This window comes from Ambystoma mexicanum, chromosome 12, assembly GCF_040938575.1.
Source record: "Ambystoma mexicanum isolate Mex_15411 chromosome 12, UKY_AmexF1_1, whole genome shotgun sequence".
NCBI classification, from domain to species: domain Eukaryota; kingdom Metazoa; phylum Chordata; class Amphibia; order Caudata; family Ambystomatidae; genus Ambystoma; species Ambystoma mexicanum.
The window spans coordinates 541,961,786-541,980,337 of NC_090936.1; the positions used below are offsets into that span (position 1 = coordinate 541,961,786).

Below are 18,552 nucleotides of genomic sequence, written 5' to 3' on the forward strand. Positions count from 1 at the left end.
TCCACATTGTGCATGTTCCAGACACACACAGTGCCACAAGTCCCGTGTCCATGTATCAGCCACCAGGCGTGAGTGCTAGAAGCATGAATCTATGATATTCTGACGAATTTCACGGGCCTCCTGTGCCTCGCGGACTCCTTGAGGTGCTGCCACATCCCCACCCTCATCATGACCATCTTCAGGTGCTTGCAGTTCTGCGTCAGGGGGCATGGGCACATTTCTACGTACGCACATGTTGTGTAGCATGACACATGCCATGACCATCTTTGCAACCTTCTCATGGCGGTACAGGAGTGCCCTGCCAGACCTGCTGAGGCAGCGGAAACGAGCCTTCAGTAGGCCGAATGCCTGTTCAATGACTACACGGGTACGTGAGTGGGCATGGTTGTAGTCCTCCTCATGCTGGTTCTGTGGGTTCCGGAGTGGTGTAAGGAGCCATCTCTTCAGTGGATACCCGGCATCACCTGTATGTGGACAATAAAGGATGTTTGTGGAATGACATTGCTACGTACGCATCCCCCCCCCCTTCCTGCCAGGTCATTGCCGCATCACATACCCCACATTATCATGCATGAAATGAGACTCACCGAGTAGCCAGGATCTGTTCCCTGCGTGTCGCTCCATGTAGCGTGGTATTGTAGAGTTCCTCAAGACCATAGAATCATGGGTTGATCCAGGAAATCGGGCACAACAATGTGTAAAGATCCTGTTGGAGTCACACACCATCTGTACATTAAGAGAATTATATTGTTTCCGGTTGCGGTACTGGGCCTCCATGGCATGTGGGACAACCAATTCCACATGGGTGCAGTCGATGGCACCAATGCAACCCGGTATGCCGGCCAGTGCATGGAATCCCACTTTTGTGTTTGTAATCTCCTGCTCCGAGTGTGGTAAAGAGATGTAGTCGTCTGCGTGCTTCAGGAGGGCATCGAGCACTTGCGATAGTGTCCGTGACAACAGTGGCTGTGAAATGCCATGCAACTGTCCGACTGTGTGCTGGTAGGTGCCTGTGGCCAGGAAGTGGAGTACAGACACCACCTTCAGTAGGGGTGGGATGGCGGTTGGGCTATCTATCATGCTGACAAGGTCAGCGTGTGTCATGTTCACAATGGCGGTTATGGTGTCCCCGTCCAAACGGTAGAGGGTGTGGATCTGCTCAGCAGTGAGGTTGAACGGATGAGCTCGGAGGCGTGGGATTGCGGGCTGCCTGCGTGGTGGTAGTGGCTGTGCTGGTGGCCCTTGCTGGCCCTGCCTTGCCCTCCTCCTCCTCCTGCGTCTCCTCTGTGCGGCCGGTTGTTGTAGTAGTTGGTGTTCGTCTTCTTCTTGAAGTTGTAGTACTTGCAGTGCTATCAAGTCCCCCAGGGCCAACATCGCTAGTCCTGCCGGTAGCATTTTGGAGTGGGTGTGGTTGTGGGAGGGGGTTGGGTGTGCAATTTATGTGTTTTCAGGCTGTATAGCCTCCACCTGTGGTGATTCATTCCACCTGTGCCAGCTGCAATCCCCTTTGGGCGAGCACGTCCCGCACACAACGCTGCAATGTGACGCATGGCATCTTGCTATTACAATCATGTATTTAATCCCGATGGCAGTGAAATATTGGCTTATATGTTCATTCTGCTATGGTCCCATTGTTTCACATACTATCTTTGCAGTCGCGAACAAATTTGTGAAGGGTCAGTGGAATGTAGTACTCGATTAACGGTGGACCCTCATGCAGCACTGTACCGAGGTTCACCGACGGGCGGGGCGTCCCATTTGTGAGTGAGGCCAGTTGCCATTTTCACACACTGCCGCACTACATGGATGAATTTGTGATTTCAAGCGGTCACAGATGCCTTATCGACGTGATGTTGCAAATGAGGAATTCGAAGGACAGCGCTTTCGGTTTTCAGCTAGCGGCGAGGAGACGCCCACAGGTCTCACTGCAAATATAACGTTCTATTGTTTAATGTCCTTGGGACAGGGGCCATGGCGAGAATGCAATGATTGATATGAATAGTATGGGATGCGCAATAGCGTAGTGGACGATAAGGCAGGACGTTCCCAAATACATGTTACTTCACAACACTAGAATTCCGGGCTGGAGCACAGTGGATTTTGCAGACTGCATTACGCACAGACTCAATGGAAATTTCAAATGTGATGTGAGTAAATAATCAGGCGTTTTCATACCGGGATGAGGGAATGATGTATGGATGCATGGACAGATGATTTAATTGAGAGTTTGCCATGTACATGGCTTTTCGGAATCTATCCCCTTCCCCTGCGCTATGTGATGCAGAGCTGCCATAGTGGGAGCATCGTCTATCTGCCCTTGTTGAACCCTCCCTGTCTCGACGCGCCTTCAAACACTTGTGTCTATGCACGTTACTAATCCCATCTAATGGATTCTGTCTTAACAGACGCATGCACACAAACACTCGTTTGTAATAGTGTTTTCACCTCGATTTATATAGTTATGATTCGCAAGTGATTTTTGGGTGGAAATAATCCTTTTGAGAGGGCTAGCATGCATATGGCTGTAGATTTAGTGTGATCATTGAAGTGAGTAATACAAATGAAGTTCTGATGCCCATGCTATTCTTTTTCATTTCATTTGGGTGACAGGTATCTCCTCCCCTTTTGCCGCTGCCATCTGTTTGCCACTCCTGCAGATGGCTTTTACTCCCGACACCTGCTGCTTCGAGTTAATCAGTGGAGCACCATTACGATCTTATGGGACGATCGCCAATGGGCCACAGGCCCTTACGCAGTACTAGTGGCTAGGAGCTACATATCAACCTTTCAGCTGGACTAGTGCCTACCTAATGGGACGGCCCTGCGGTTCTCGGCGCTTCCATGTTGCCTTTTTGAACGTGAATGTAGCCCCTGTGTACCATGAAGGAACAGGGCGTCACACAAGAAGAAGCTGGTCATTTATTGCGGATGCAGCCCACAGTAATGAAAAATATTTTGGAGTTTATGACCTAATAGCTGTATGGGCTTGGTGAATTTGATGTGCATTAAAATTTGATTCTGATTTCAACCGTGTAGCGTTATTCTTTGCAAGTAATGTAGCATATTCCTATTTGTGGAGCGGTGTATTGTGAGGAGATCTGCATTGGGTTCCGGCTTCTGAGTATAGTTGCGTCGTACTGTACTGGCCGCGTTTGCCTACGAAGCCCAGTAAGGTCAGGGATGGGGCCTGCCATTATGACTGTTTTAATGATGTCATGCTCAGGGGCGGGGGATTAGCTTTTGTGTAACAGATGCCGGTCAGCCAGGTGGATTGGTGGAATGATGTGATTATCAGAAAATGGCTGGTCACAGGTGCCTGTGTTTGCGTGCGTTTCTTTGAGGGAGACTGAGGTCATGTCCATTGGAATAGCTTCTGTATTCGTGCCATCTGTGCCCTGCAGCTCCCATTGGCCCCTCTTGAGATGAGCCTGGCTGCTCAGTCACTCTGCCAACTTGTGTGGTACATGCTTATGCTGATGGTTGGTTTGTTTACTGGCAAGGGTACAGGGCTGGTGCAGTCTCCCTCAGGATACTGCTTTGAATGTTGCCTTACACTGGTGTCAATCGATGGGGGCCTGTTGTTGTTTTGTCTCATGTTTCAGTTCATATTGCTGTACTTGAACCTTCACGTGCCTGTGCTGCATCAGTACGGCAATGGTGCCATGCCAAATATGGATGGCCACTCACAAGGCACTTGGAGCCCCTACATTCATTTGTTCGTTGGCATGCATGGGTGACTTGTACATTTCACTGGTTGCATTGTGTAACTTCATTTCACCTACGAGGTGTTGTGCAATGTGGGCAGGGAGTGGTGTACAGGCACTCAGTAGGGCCATTTACGGTTGGTTCACGATGCCGTAATTCTCACCATGGCGGAATGGTACTTTCCGCCATGCTTGATGGCGTTAAGTAAATGTCCGCTAGGGTCAGCATTCGCGTACCGTTGCGCCATGGTGGTAATTACGGTTTTGCATGGTGCGCGTGCGCGTACTTGGTGCAGTTAGCGTTGGCGTTCACTACGGTGTCGCTGATGGCATCGTACTTTACGGTGACGGGTCATAATCGCACCGAGCGGTATTCGATGGCGGTATTACATTTCCGCCATCGTTTTTCGATTTCCGCCAGGGTCGTAATGAGGGCCCTTGTGATTTATGAATCGTGACTGCGTATGCAAGAGTTAGAGAAAATTGTTCTCTGCGTACATACATATCTTTGAAGAGAAGGAATCTAGCTGTTAAGCATCCTATCCGTTTTACTTCTGAAAGTTTGTCAAAGAGTATATTGACAAACTGCATTTTGTTGTCACGTGGGTATGTTTGAAAGCCAACAACTGTACCCAGTGCTCCATTAACTAGTCCTTGGTCCACGTCAAGGTTACGTTTAAGCATTACTCTGCAATTTAAGGATAATTTTAACATCTTTTCTAAGCCTGCTGTGTTTGAGATTGATTTTTCTAAATTATTTAGTCTTGTTGTGGCTTGGTCACACATGGGTAGTGTCATACCATGTACATCTAGTTTGTCTGTGGCGCTAATTTCCATTATTGGTTGCATTTCTTTACTTAACATTATTTCATTGAATTTGAGACAGCTTGCAAGAGTTGGCATTAAGGCCATACAATTGACATTTTTGTGGGCTAATTGTTCCATAACATCTGTAGCACATGCATTATCGCCATAAAGTGCATTAATGTGCCAGGTTTTCAATGTTGCTTCTGCTTCTTTAGAAAGTATACCAACTCTCAAACTTTTTAAAATGTTGGCATAAGTTAGATCTGCATATTGGCGCATGTTTTCTTTTAATTCTCTGTATTGGAAATGTTGCCAAAGGTTGACATTTCCATTGCTGCCAACAGTTTTACGGCAGAGTTTGTGCCCTAATGTTTTAAAAATAGGTTCACCTTTTACTGGTGTTAATTGAAGCAGATCTCCAAAAACAATAATGTGTTTTCCTGCAAAGAGCTCTTCATAGTCTGTTTTGAGTACTTCTTGTAATCTGACGTGAATCAAAGCTAACATCTGGTTGGAGACCATGCTCACTTCATCTATTAGTAGCATTTTCATTTGTTTCAATACTCTGCGTAATTCCATTGCAGCTTCTGCAGAAAGTTTGTAATAGTCTAATTTGTTCTGGTGTTCTACTGGTAGTAGTATTAATCGGTGCAATGTAACACCACCTATGTTGTAGGCAGCTAAACCTGTGGGGGCAGTGACAACAGCTGACAGTTTGTTGTTTGTCAATTGTTGAAGGAACTTACTAATGATTTTGATTAGGAATGTTTTGCCAGAACCAGCTTCACCACTGACGTACAGTAGTATAGGTTTATAATTATGGCAGGAACATTCTTTATTTTCATGTTTTACACCATGTGCAATTTGTTTTGTTACTTCTTGAAAAATGCTACTTTGCTCATTGTTTAGTTTTGATTGTAGTATAGTTAAGTCTTCCTTATCTTCATACTGACACATGGTGTTTTCTACTTCTATCATAGCTAATTCTGCCTCATTTGTTATTAGTGGTTCTCCCAGTGGTTCTTGGCTTCCTGTTACAGAAGGTTGACTACTGTCAGGAGTATCCTTATCTAGTTGGGCTTGGAGTTCTTCTTCATGTTGCTGTTCATTGTGCAACATTGTTTTGTACTGTGTAAAGTTTACATCAGTTATAGTGCTTTCATTTGCTTTGAAAGCATCCTCATATGAGTCATAGTTGTCTAGTAATTGTTCTTCTTTTCTCCATGGTTTGAAGAGTTGTAGCAGGGACATGTAATATACTTCTTTATGTTGAGGAGTCTTCAATGACAATTTGATATGATTAATTAAATTTGGTTTAGTGAGTTTAACTAAGCTGCCTTCACAGTCTGTCACTCTATATTTACCTTTTTTTCATCAGGTTTCATATTATTTTTGTATGTGTAGTTTTGGGCTATTTGGTATAGACACATGTTTTCCAAAGTATTACTTCTGTTTGGGTAGTATGTGTCCAATAAATTGTTTTTTTAAATGTCTTGGCTGTTGGGATCATGTTTGGCTATTGTTTCTATATCTTCATATGATTTTAGAACTCTTTTTCTAGATTTAGCTGGACCAAGACTTAGCCATACTATATTTTCAGATTTACCATGCAATGAAGTACCAGTTAACCATCAGCTGATTCATAAGATCCACATTCTCTATGGGTGAGCATTTTTATGCCCAAGCTGTATAATTTCTGAGATACTGTTTTATCTGATGACAGGTCATTCCAGAGGTCTTGGAGCTCTGTCTTTTCTGCTTTAGTTAAGTATGCTGTGACATATCGTGCAACTGCAGTAGAATTGTCTGCAATGCACTGCACATCTATGTTTGCATTCCATAAGTGGGCAATGATTGCATTATAATCATTGATATATTTTTCTTCTTCTTTTCTTTTTATGTAATATGTATTTTTAGGTGACTTACCTTTAACACTATGTCTAACTGAAGACATGAGGTTGTTTACTTGACCTGTATTTGTAACTGGTCTAGGGAAACCAAATCGGCATTTGGTGTAGTATTTGCCTTTGTTTTTGTATTTGCGACGACAATATTTTCCACATTTGTGTCTTTGAAATTGTAAAATATGTGCACGAAGATCACTATTTGTGGCTTCTGATGGAATTTCACAAGTGACATATTTTTCAATAAACTGTAAAACAGTGGCATCACTGTCTTGACCAAATTTAGGAGCATCTTTAATCCATAAAAGCATGTGGATATGTGGTGCTCCTCTGGCTTGGTATTCTTTTCACCAAAAGAAGTGTTGCACTTCTCCAAGGGGAGGAACAGTTTTATTACAAATAAAATGTAGCATAGCAATGAAGCGATGGTGAAAATATCTTGAAACATTAACAGGATCCAAAGAACAAAGTTCTCCAGGTGTTAGAATATCTATGTTTGTTTTGTTTTTATTTGATATGCGTAGGAAATCATGTTAATCTTCCCATGCATATTCTGCACAACTTAATGTAACAAACCAAGTGGGTGGGCCAAGGTTTCTGATCATACAACGTACATCTCCATGACGTCGAAACCAGTACTCTTTAGTACCACGCATATTTGCTAATAGATTTGTAATATTTGATTGTAAAACCTCATCCTTTTGTTGCACTTTCTCTAATAATTGTGTAGCTGTCATATTTTGAAAGTGTGATCCTGATTTTAATATGTGTGCAACTCCGTAACATAAAGTTGCTAGTTCACTTTCAAAGAGTAGGTGGAATATGTATTCCACATTTTGTCTAAATCTGGGATCTTCAGAATACATCCGTAATGAGCGGTATTCTGAAGCTGATATTTGAATAGGTCTATCATCATACCTTCCTCCTTTGCCAGTAGGAAAGAGTAGAGGAAAAGCACGTGCTTCTATACTTTTTTCCCATATACTGATTGGTGATCCTTTTGTTTGACGCATTTGGTAAGTTTCCAGTACATCTTGTACGGTGTCATTACAGTGCAAAGGATGAATTGTATAATGCTCTAAAGTATTTGATATTGTAGCAGGATCTAGTAGCTCAAATTGACCAGCTTCTTGTGTTTCTTGAATTATTTCAGTTGTATCTTTCAAGTTTTCTTCAATATTAATTTCTTTGTAATATTCATTATTCTCTTTAAGATATTGGAAGGCTTGTCTAACTTTATATAAATCTACCAGCTGTTGCCATATTTTTTTGTCTTTTTTAGGTACTCCATTTACTAATATAATTAAAGATTGCTGCATTGGACGTTGCACTCCTAGAGTATGCACATTTTCTTTTAGATTTAATGGCAAATAAACTACTTTTCCACGAATGCCTTTTACCAATTCAGAGGGAGGTAATTTTGCTGTTTTTGGTTGAAGGCGTATTATTGCTTGAAATGGGTGTACTGTTTGAATTATGATCCTCTCATATAAATTAAGTTGTTGTAGAGGTTTTGGTACTGGGTATAATTCCAAATTATTTGTGATAGAACGTGAAGGAGTTTGGTTGTTGTCAAGTTTTGTAGTGCAATAACTGCAAAGTATTAAGGGCTCAGTTATTTCATATTTGTTTTCTGCTACAAGGTAGAGAGCTAATTCAATCCATTTAGAATCTTCATTGTCTTCTATTTTGTATGATAGGTCCACAGTTTTTGTGTTACTTTTATAAAAAATTCTACGGCAACATACACATACATGGTTTGGTACTTCAGCTGATGTACTTTTAAATTTTAGTATTTCTTTTTTGTATGTGTTTAGCAAAAGGTTGCCATGTGTAGAATTGTTGCTTAATTGGTTTAAAGCTATTTCATTCTGTAAATGGCTTTCACTTCCAAAATATTTTTTCTGGATATAGTGAATTTCTTCAAGTAGGTCTTTTGCTGTACCATGTAGAAGGATGTTATTTAACTTTGCTAGTGCTAAAGCAGGACTTTTAGCATAGTACAGTTTATAGGCTAGATTTCTTATAGTTGAATGATGTGTTGATATCCTTTTGATATCATGGAAAGTGGTTTTACAAGTAGGTCCTGTAATGCAGGCCAATGAATATCCATGTAGTCCTGTGTACTTGCGCACTGGACAGGTATCTATATTTTGCAGTAATTTAATTTTGATTTTGTCTTTGCTTTTTACATATTTATTGAGGAATTGGTGTAAATATTTGAAACATTGTTTGGGAATGTTACACATTGACGTGCATGGCCATTTGTACACTAGACGTTCTGATTCAGTTGAACGGAGGGGTAATTCTAAGTTTTCAGGACATATTTTTGTAAGGAGTACTTCTTGTTTCATTATTGTATTATTCACTTTTTCATAACCTCGACCACTGCTATTTATGGCAATTGTATTCGTTTGCTTTTGTTTGTACGCTTCTTCATTAAAATATGGTTCTGTGCTCGTAGTGTGATTCCATTCACCTCCGCAGATACTTAAGAAGTTCTTTCTGTTGACATTTCGCTTATTGAGAAGTCTTTTTTGTAATTTAGTTTTGTTAGTGGTTTCATTTTGTTTAACAGTAAAATAAATACATTTCCTTTGAGAAGAATTGCACTGTCCATCAATGCTTGTAAGATTAATTTCCTATGATAGGTTTTAAGCTTTGAACCTGATTTCTCTCATGTTTTTATAAGATTTTGAAGGACTTTGTGACAGTATATTTTGGCTAAAATACTTTTCTTGGTATGCTTACTTTGCACTATATTAAAATTTGAAGAAGTAGTTTTATCTGTACTGATAGCTGATTTTCTGTTAATTGTTTTTTGGTTTGTTTTACATTTTGATAGAGGAAGCGAAGTTGTTGTACTTGAAACTTCTTGTGTTTCACTAAATGATTGTATTAGCTGTTTTGTTTCAACTTTTTTTACAAATTCTGCTAGAGATGGATGCTTATGTTGGACACCTTTATTTTCATTTGCTCTAATTTTGCGTTGCTTTCTACGGAGTTGTCTTTTGGTAGGCATTCTTTAGGGTCTGTTGAAAAAAATAAAGAAGAAACCAAAATAGCTCGTATTAATGTTATAGTATATTTGATTAATAATATAAATATTATGGTGATATTTTACTTATTTTTTTTTTAAATTAACATGTAACTTCTTAGTTTTTCTTTCTTCTTTGAATTCGGCTGCTTCTTTTCAGGAAACTGGTCTTCACTGCACTTGTAAAAGCTTCAAATTAGTAACTTTGTTTGTATATAGCACTGTTTTTAATTTAGATATTGATGTTTTTAATTGAAATCCTCAATGCCTTCTGTAAAACCATTAAACTAATTTATTTACATAAGATACATTGCATCAGTTCAGTACATATGATATGTTCTTAATGAACAAATTGTATTGAATGACTAACTGTAGCAAAAAAAAAAAATATCTTTACTATGTCTTGTGAAATTTATAATATATTAGTGAATACCACTATTTCTGTAACTAAACTGTTCTAGGTAATAGCGCCTCAATGTCATGTCTAATTTAAAGTAATTAAGTAAATAAATAAATAAAAACAAAAAATATGAAATTGTATAAGTATTTTTATGAAGGTTTAAACATAGATTGTGTTTGCATGCAATTTTGTTTGAATATATGTAGTCTATATATTTCATTTAAAAAATGTTAGTTTAACATGATTTGAGTGTGTGTGTATAAAGAAAGTAAAAAGTATAAAGGTTTATAAGTGATAGTTGATTTTAGGAAATTGAAAAAAGTACAGTAAATTCATTTTACAGATTTGACAAGGTAAAAGTCTGTTTGAAAATGTGTTCATCTACCATAGCTCTCAACTCACACGCTTTTGGCGGGTGTCACATGCCTTGTAAAGGGCAGACCCACCCGCCAAGCCTCCTGCACGCCCATTCATTCCAATGGGCGTCTCACACGCCAAAAACAAAATCGGGTGATTTCACCCGCCTGTAAAACAAAAATGGTTGAGAGCTATGTCATCTACTATGCAGAAAATATGCATACCTGAAGTTTGTGTTCATGCATATGGATATGCATGGAGCTGCACGTAGAAATCTTGAAGACTTGTACAGTATTTCTGGTAGATGCTGCTTGCCAATGATATGACACTTGTACTCAGAGAGATTCAGAGTACATTTGCAGTGCTGATCTATGATGATGCAGTTAGATGTAGAGGTCTTGAATGTGATTGGTGCATGGTCATGTGATTTATGAGGTACATCCAATGAGGGAATGGCAGAGAGAGTGTAGTGGAAATGGTAGAAGGGCTGTTCATGTTACAATATGTCCACGGGCATGGCAGTAGTTCGCGGACATCAGGAGTTACATCCGGGGATTTTTGGGTTCAGAAGTCATGCAAATGAGAATAAGCACTGAAAGGGATTGGTCAGGAAAGTTTGGTGGGTGTGTTGTGCCAGGAGAGATTTTCTCAGATACTCTTTTTGCTGAGAGAACAAAAGATAGCTATGGCTGTGTGTTTCAGAAAACAGATTTTTTGGATTTTAGGAGATTTGTGCTTACATTGGTTGAAGGTGCATGCAGAAAGCTGTGGAGTAGCTGTAGATCTTGGATTCCCACATGTGGAAGTACACTGGCATGGAGTACGTGGAATGAAGTGGTTGGACTTGCTACCTCTCTGTGCTACTTTGGAGACAGAGCAACATCCAGACATAATTGTAATTCATTGTGGAGGGAACAGTTTAGGACTTGTGACTGGAATTTTTTTGCAATTTGCTATGAAACAAGGACTGAGGAAGGTTATGGGCATGTTTCCTAATTCTCAAGTGATATTTTCACGGATTGCGCAGAGACAAATGTGGCTTTGTTCTTCTTCATTTGGTCCACAAATGGAAAAAGCAAGGCGCAATGTTAATAAGGCTGTTTGTGGCTTTCTAAGAGATTTTGGCATGTCTTCTTTTCACAATGAAAATATTATGTTTTGTAGTACATACATTTTTCGCAGAGATGGAGTCCATCTTACTTATGCTGGCATTCAGATTTTTCTGAGAAATGTACAAAATGCATTGCAACCTTTTTTGGAATTACAACAACGATTCTGAAGTAGATGTAAAGAATTTACAATTTTTGACTTACAAACACCCCCCAAAGGCTCTTTTCAGAGCCACCACTTCTTTCCAGAGAAAATTACAATGTTTGTGATAGAGTAGCAACCCAATTTTTTTAATGTTCGCGAACTGTCCGCGGACTTCTAAAGAATGCAAAGAGCCCTGCTTCATTTATTTTCACTTCTATTTTTTAACTGGGAAAGGCGGCTCTGAAAAGAGCCTTATTTTTTTTTGATTTTTGTAATTTTGTATTTTTTTTGGTTTTTCAGACACGACACACTAGGAGAGGAGGGTAAAGGATGGTAAAGGGGGGGACACCAACCACAGGGATAAGAAAGGGCGAGCTGAGAGAGGAAGATATAGAGTGGGTTTTATTTGGGTAGTGAGCAGGTCTTCTCGTGCTCTGAGAGGATAGTCTCAAAAGCACTCCGAAGTCGCTCCCCCCTGCAGAGTACTGTGTCACAGTACATACATACAACTGTGACCCTCGAAAGGTAAGGGTCATCAGCATTCTGTATGGCCTGTGAGGCAGCTTGAGAAAGACACTGTCCCACAGAGGTGGTCCTTGTGGTGACAGGATCAGAAACAGAGGATGAAGTAGAGGAAATCAACCTGCTACGTTCTTCGCAAGGTACAACCCTGCGAATAGCCCCAGAGTGAAATGACCTCAGGTGTCGCTTCATAGTAGTGGTCCCAAAGCTGTAGTTACCATGCTTCCCGCGACTGAGTATCATTTTGCACTCATTGCAGGTAACATGGTTCGCACGAGCCTTAGGACCATTCCCATGAATGGTAAATAACCGCCACACCCAAGACTCACGCCTAGTGCGGGTAGTAGGGATTTCCTCTACCTCATTCTCATCATCCTCTTCTTCCTCCTCCGCATCCTCAGTCCTGTTCCCCTCTTCAGGCCCTTGGGGAGGTGGTGGTGGTGGAGGGGGTGGTGGTGGTGCTGAAGCAGGTGCAGCACCAAGTAGCAGTTCAGCAGCCAAGGATGCCATCTCGATGATGGTGTAGTCTGCAGGTGGCAGCAAAAATCACTGTGTTCTGAAGAATATCCAGAAACACAATGGGAATAAGCTCTTGGGCGTGGTCTTTTATAGGGGTGCTTGTGCGCGGTCCGCGGACATGCGCACTGTGCGCGGACATATCGAACACAAAAAAAGGATCGGAAAGTTTCAAAAGGTATATAGAAACTCAAGATTGCTATGTGGGACTTGTGGCATGGTGAGATTTTATTGAAAAATATTATGGATTAACTGAAAATGTACTTTTAAATTGTTCGGGGACACGAACAGTGTCCGCATTTCAGGACACACGATGAGCGTGGGCGCGGTCATATGATCTGTTTGCAAACTAGTCTGCGAAGGAAGCGCCTGTCCGCAGGACACCAAGTGCACGGAGATTGGTTAGCGCATGCGCATTGATGTCCTACGGACACTGTTCGGGTTCTGAAGTAATTAAAAGTGCGTCACACGTGAAACGAACATTTCAGGACACCGCGTGTGTTCTTAGAACAGTTTAAACTTGGTATCGAACAGTAAGGACAGATATAGTGTTCTTCAGGACACGTGTAATTTAGTTTATGTACGAACATTTCAGGACACCAATTGTGTTCTTAGAACAGTTTCAATTAGGTAGCGAACACTACGCACAGGTATAGTGTTCTTCAGGACACCCCCATTTTCGTTTACGTACGAACATTTCAGGACACCAATAGGGTTCTTAGAACAGTTTGAACTTGCTAGCGAACAGTACCGGACAGGTATAGTGTTCTTTAGGACACTTTAATTTTTGTTTGTTTACAAACAATTCAGGACACCGCGTGTGTTCTTAGTACAGTTTCATGTTGCTAGCGAACACTACGAACAGTTGTACTGTTGTTCAGGACACATCATTTCCGTTTATTTACGAACATTTCAGGACAGCAATTGTGTTCTTAGGACAGTTTTAAGTTCATAGCGAACATTACGGACAGATATAGTGTTCTTTAGAGCACCTGAATTTTTGTTTCTTTACGAACATTTCAGGACACCACGTGTGTTCTTAGAACAGTTTCAACTTGCTAGCGAACAGTACGAACAGGTTTGGTGTTCTTCAGGACACCTCCATTTTCGTTTATGTACGAACATTTCAGAACACTCGCACTGTCCGCGGACACTTTTATTGTTTTAAAAAAAAAAACGGAAACTATTCACAATACAATATAAAAATTAAACTTTATTTAACATATATTAATAATTTATGACAGAGAAGGTGAGGCAGAAACAGAAACAAAAACAGAAGAATTTGGGGTTTCAACATGATTGGTATTAGGTGAAGAAGGGATGGAAATCTCATCAAAATGTTTTGGATTATGGAGAGGGTTTGGGGATAATTGACTGGGATAAGGTGAGGAGGGACAAGTACATGTGGGGCAATGGTATGACGTTTTTGTTTTAAAATGATCTTCAACAAAAGTTTTCAAATTATTAAAATTGGTCAACAGTAAATCAATTTTTTCTTTTATGTTGTCAAGCGTGTTTTCCATAACAGCTTCTTCAGAGGTAGTTTCTATTTTGTTATGCTCTGTACAAAAAAAATATATATATGTTAAATGTATACAAAATAATAATATTTAAATGGTTTATATTATAAAGTGTTTACCATTTATTTCACTATCTTGTGACATTTCTTCATGTGGGAAATTGTCCTCTAGCCATTCCAGAGTACTAGACATTTCTGTGAGAAAAAAAAAAAAAGATAATATATTTTTTAATCTAATACAGAAAGTTTATAGATATATGAGTAAAATGAAGTACACTTACTATTTCTGGTAAGATAAGTCCTATGTATTCAGTGGGTCTGGTCTTGTTCTCAGTTCTGTTGTGTCTGTGAGGTAATTATGTTGGAAGCCAATTTATGTTCTTGTGGTATATTCCATTTCAGAACATATTGTATTTAAATGAATGGTTAGTGTGTTACATATATGGGTTACATTTCTTATGTATTACTATATATAATGTGTTTGTGTGCTGCTTTTTGAATTTGTTAAATGTTCCTATATTATGATATAACAATCAAACATACCCCCCCACTGTTTTTAGGTAGTGGTACTGTTCTCCGAACATGTCCGCGAACATTAAATAAGTTCGCGGACATCACGTTCATAAGAAGAGATCTAGTCAGTTCCATATGACATGTATATAAAGTCAAAGTCATTATTGTTAAGTTTTGCTACTAAAAAACTATGAAATTCAGTGAAAAAACTTTGTTAAAGGGACGTTATGGTTAAGTTGCGCTACTAAAAACCTATGAAATTCAGTGAAAAAAACTTTGTTAAAGGGACGTTATGGTTAAGTTGCGCTACTAAAAACCTATGAAATTCAGTGAAAAAACTTTGTTAAAGGGACGTTATGGTTCCAAGTAAAACCGAAAAACCCTTGAAATTCGCCAGTTATGGTACGCTAAGCAACCATAACTCGCGCCACCACCGTGCACTGCTAAGACTAACACCCAGGACATCAAAGATGACATCACAAATGTCATTGATGACATCACATGTGTATGTACTTCTCATGAAATATGTGTAGAAGGGATTCTTATTATGTTGCGAAAAAAGTGTCAAGAATCATTGCAAGAAATATACCCTAATAAGTGCATTGAACGATGCATTGATATAAATAGCATCCTATTATGGGGTTCTATCTAGTATACTAAGCTACTCATACAGAAACATAACATTGTGTACAGCGTACAAGATGAAGGTATGATATTCGTAATGCTAATATGTTGAATAATGAAATGATAATTGTTTTCTTAATAGATTTTTGTGTACTGTGAAATATGTAATAAGTAGCTAATAAAACCCATGTATTACATAATTGCATTACTATAGACAAAACACAAAGACACAAGAACACATACCATTATGGGTATATACAGGGAAAGTGAAGTTAGCAAAAAAGCACAAGTAGTAGCAGAAACAATTCATAACTTAACTGATTAGTTTCATGCAAATAAATGATTGCTCTGTTTCAAAGCTGCTATTTACCCTATGTATATGTATCACTTGATGTGATTGGACCCTAAGGAAAGTAGTGTGAGTACAATGTATACAAATATGACCATATACAGGGAAAGTACAGCCATAAAAAAAAACAACAGAACTATCAGAAAGTGCTCATAGGTCTAGTGATTATCTTTATGCACAAAAAGGATTGCTGTCTTTCAAGCTTGTGTTTTCCCATATGTATATGTTTCATATGATGTGACTGTACTCTAAGGGAATTACTGTAAGAACCTACTAGAAGGATATGTCTACGAATAGAATAAAATTCTTAGTTTCTGACTGTTACTGAAGAAAACCATGTGGCCTAGATATGTCAGCAAAAGAAAAAATAGTGAGCCAGACATGTGATGTCATCAGTGATGTCATCAATGACATTTGTGATGTCATCTTTGTTGTCCTGGGTGTTAGTCTTATCAGTGCACGGTGGTGGCGCGAGTTATGGTTGCTTAGCTTACCATAACTGGCGAATTTCAAGGGTTTTTCGGTTTTACTTGGAACCATAACGTCACTTTAACAAAGTTTTTTCACTGAATTTCATAGGTTTTTAGTAGCGCAACTTAACCATAACGTCCCTTTAACAAAGTTTTTTTCACTGAATATATATATATATATATATATATATATATATATATATATATATATATATATATACACATTATAGGGTAGGGAAGCGATAGTCACCCTATTAGTTAAGGTGAGTCAGACTCTCCTATTGTTAATAACTTTTGATTTGTGTTATGTATTAGGATGGCATTTTGAAGTTCGTTAGGTATGGGGTAGTGGTGCAGTGTGGGTGCCTAATTTGGTGTTTCTAGTCGTGATGGGTGTGGGTGAGCAGAGTAAATACCTAGGAAGTGATCGATTGCTGAGATTGCGGAGTATGGTGGCTAGGCTAGGTGGCCGAGACTGTGTGATGTTGTAGTCTGGTGCTGCGACATGTGAATTTAGTGCCGGGAGCTGGGTGAGGTGTGCTGGGAATATGTGGGGAGGCGTAGAGGCCATTATAGTGAGGGCTATAAGGATGGCTGTTAGGCTGGCTGAGCGGAGTGTGGCAGGGAGAGTGTGGGAGCTTGCAGTTGTGTAGGCCCTTCCAGACTGCAAAGTTTCATAAACATTTGTTAAATAATATAAAAGTTATTAAGAAGACAAAAACATATATTTTCCAAAGTTGCGGCCTACTTCCTATTCATTTTCCCATGGACAAACAAGGTCAATTTTTGCTGCACCACGCAGCCCAAACTGCTGGACGGGTTTGGACCAAGTCCGAAACAACATGGGCATGAAGAGTTTAAAAGAGGCCTTTTTGTAGTTTGGGGTTATTCCATGCAGTAGTTTTTAAAATATTTGAAGGGGAAGAGGGTGCACCCTTCTCAAATATAGATAGCGACATCTCAGGTAAATTGTCAAGCCTAGGGTTATTTAGTAATGAAAGAGCCGCCATCTTTTTTTTCTTCTCAATACGAGAGATAGCCGCTGCTATAGCCAAGGATATCTGAAATTGAAAATCAAGGAATAAGCCATTTGCAGGTCAAATTGCAAATGTCATTAGTCTAGAGGTGGTGGGTGGCTAGAGGTCACCAAATGAAATTTGGGAGTTGGAGGGGGGTCTATTGAGCGAGTTTGCAACTCAAAGCTTTTCTGTAACATCGGCTATAACCTTGAATAGCCGACATCTCAAAGCAAACTGCATCACAGAAACAGCGTGTGGTGTGGGGGCAAAGGAAGAGGGAAGGGGAGGTGAGGAGGCCATCTCGGTAGTGGGGGGAGCTGGAACAGATGATGGGGGTGCTTGATGAGGGCCCTGCGGGGGAGTATTTGTTTCAGCCATTTTTCTGATATTCGCGACTATTATAAACTACAGATAACCACGGCTATCTGTAGTTCATATATAAAATTTGTACAGATAGCTGCGGTTACCTGTAGTGCTGCACCCGCAGCAAAAGAAAAAGAGTTAACAAATATATTTTGACAGGTACAGTGAAAAATCTTGCGCTATGGTCTTCAATAAGCATCTAAAACTCCCATCCATGCAGTAACTGTGATTGACTCTGATTAGCTTCCAAGCAAGGTAGCCGCTGGCTCCCTCAGGCCATGTTGCCTAATAAATGAGCACAACTTAAAATACCACTTAGAGCAGTGGCCTGAGGGGACAGGTACCTTTCTCCCTTTGAAGCTAAGCAGGGTCAGTCCCAGTTACTGCATGGATGGGAGGCAGTCCACAGTTCTGGATGCCGTGTGTTTTCTCAGTTTTAAATATGTCAAAACACACTAAGAAAACATGTGGCATCCACATTATTCTTTGGTAAACCATGCTACTGTCAGTCCTTGAAAGTATTGCACTCAGAGACATGTTTTGGCCTTTTGCTGAATTGCATTCTGGTATATGTTGTCTCCCAGTCAAGATGGGGGGAATAATGCCACAATTGTACACTTTTTGCCTAACATAGTTCAATAAAGATTTATATATTTAAGTGACACTATGAAATGTGTACTTTTAAAGTTATCTTTATAAGGCAGATTATTGTTGAAAGGCAGACATGTGGGTGAGGAGTGGAAATGAGAAGGCAAGTAAGTCATGAGCATTTGAACACAATGTGGCAAGAGAGTTTGCAATCCTGGACACTGGTGCAGTTATTTGCCCCTGAATGTGGCTGATTTTCAGGGCACAAGTAAAGGAACATGTGGGTGGACAGTGTAACTTATTGTCAGAGGGCGACGCAACCCCTTGGTTTTTTCTGAGGTTGGCAAGCTTGCTCTCAAGTATTTGTCTACCAGGATTTTACTCAGGTTGTTATGTTCCCAGTGCAGACACTTACTCACAAGACCACAAGCACTTGTTTCATATTGGGCCAGCCTTGTGAAAGGGCACCAGGCACAGATAATGTACTGGTTGATTTTGTTATTTCTGAACCTGATATGTGGGCACCAGTACTGGCTCTGGGGTTTAATGCAATATGTGCAGGGGTATTGATTCCGGAATCCTGGTCATGAGACATTATTCAGCCCG

The 18,552-nt window shown here is 40.0% G+C and overlaps 1 protein-coding gene across 1 annotated transcript in view; it reads left to right on the forward strand.

Annotated features, from left to right (window-relative positions):
* LOC138513763 (olfactory receptor 5AP2-like) overlaps nucleotides 1–18,552 on the forward strand; it is a 458,684-nt gene that overhangs the window by 347,660 nt on the left and 92,472 nt on the right. The window lies entirely within an intron of this gene.